The sequence below is a fragment of the Canis aureus genome, unplaced genomic scaffold (assembly GCF_053574225.1).
Source record: "Canis aureus isolate CA01 unplaced genomic scaffold, VMU_Caureus_v.1.0 ptg000129l_RagTag, whole genome shotgun sequence".
NCBI classification, from domain to species: domain Eukaryota; kingdom Metazoa; phylum Chordata; class Mammalia; order Carnivora; family Canidae; genus Canis; species Canis aureus.
This window is the reverse complement of record NW_027554441.1, coordinates 43,649-45,493: the sequence shown is the minus strand read 5'-3', so window position 1 is coordinate 45,493 and position 1,845 is coordinate 43,649.

Here is a 1,845-nt window from a genome sequence, read left to right as displayed (position 1 = left end):
AAGAAAATATTTTGTAGAGGCTTCTATGGCTCGTGGATTATACTTTTTTATGAGGATAGGGATGATGGCTAGCATGTTTATTTCGAATCCAATTCAGATCAGTAATCAGTGCGAGCTTAGTATGACGATTATGGTCCCTGCCATGATAGTTGCTATAATAATAGTGAGAATAGGGGGTTTTATTAGTACGGGAAGGGTATAAACCAACATTTTCGGGGTATGGGCCCGATAGCTTAATTTAGCTGACCTTACTGTAGAATATAGTGTAAGTTTGGTAGCACGAAGATCTTTGAATTCTTAAGATTAGGTTCGAAGCCTATTATTCTAGAAATAAGAGGATTTAAACCTCTATTATTTACTCTATCAAAGTAACTCTTTTATCAGACATATTTCTTATGTTTGGGGTGGGATACTCGCGGTAATAATGGGTAAGGCAACATGTCATATGCATAGGGCTAAAGTTAGGGGTAGAAAATTTTTTCACAATAAGTGTATTAATTGATCATAGCGGAATCGAGGGTATGATGCTCGAATTCATAGGAAGCAGATAGTTAGTAAGAGGGTTTTTATAGTGAAGTTAATAGAGTAGAGTTCTGGTATAAATGGGTTGTGGAATGCACCGAAGAATAGAATTGTTGTGAGGATATTTATTATAATGATATTTGCGTACTCTGCTAGAAAGAATAGGGCAAAAGGACCCGCTGCATACTCTACGTTAAATCCAGAAACTAGTTCGGATTCTCCTTCAGTTAAGTCGAAGGGGGCTCGGTTAGTTTCTGCTAGAGTAGAAATGAATCATATCATGGCTAGGGGCCAGGCCGGAAAGATTAGTCATATATGTTCTTGGGTGATAATTAGTGTGGATAGTGTAAATGACCCGTTTATTAGGAGGACTGATAGGAGAATGATTGCTAGTGTTACTTCATATGAGATTGTTTGAGCTACTGCTCGGAGGGCTCCGATTAGAGCGTATTTGGAGTTTGAGGCTCATCCTGACCAAAGGATGGAGTATACGGCGAGACTTGATATTGCTAGTATGAATAGGACTCCTAAGTTTATATTAATGAGTGGGTAGGGCATTGGGAGAGGGATTCATATAGTTAGGGCTAGTGATAGAGCTAGAATGGGGGCTAGAATGAATATTGATATGGAGGATGTAAGTGGTCGTAGAGGTTCTTTTGTGAAGAGTTTTACTGCATCTGCGATTGGTTGAAGGAGGCCGTAGGGGCCTACGATATTAGGCCCTTTTCGAAGTTGTATGTAGCCTAAGACTTTTCGTTCAACGAGGGTGAGGAAGGCTACGGCAAGAAGGATTGGGATGATAAGAGAGATAATGTTGATAAAGAACATTTTGTTAGGGAGAGGAATTGAACCTCTGATAATAAAGGTTTAAGTTTTACGCAGTTACCGGGCTCTGCCACCCTAACAAAGCCCCTTTTCTCGGGCTTATGAGGAGATAAACTGGTTAGATTGAGTTGACTTCATCTATTAGTTTTAAGGCGCCTTTGTGAGGTAGGCCTTACATCCCTTGTCCTTTCGTACTGGGGGAGGTTATATAATAGATAGAAACCGACCTGGATTACTCCGGTCTGAACTCAGATCACGTAGGACTTTAATCGTTGAACAAACGAACCCTTAATAGCTGCTGCACCATTAGGATGTCCTGATCCAACATCGAGGTCGTAAACCCTATTGTCGATATGGACTCTTGAATAGGATTGCGCTGTTATCCCTAGGGTAACTTGTTCCGTTGATCAAAAATTATTGGATCAATAAGTGATGTTATATTTTGACTTGTGGGTCTAAATTTTAATCACTCGGGAGTTTTTTTATATTCCGAGGTCA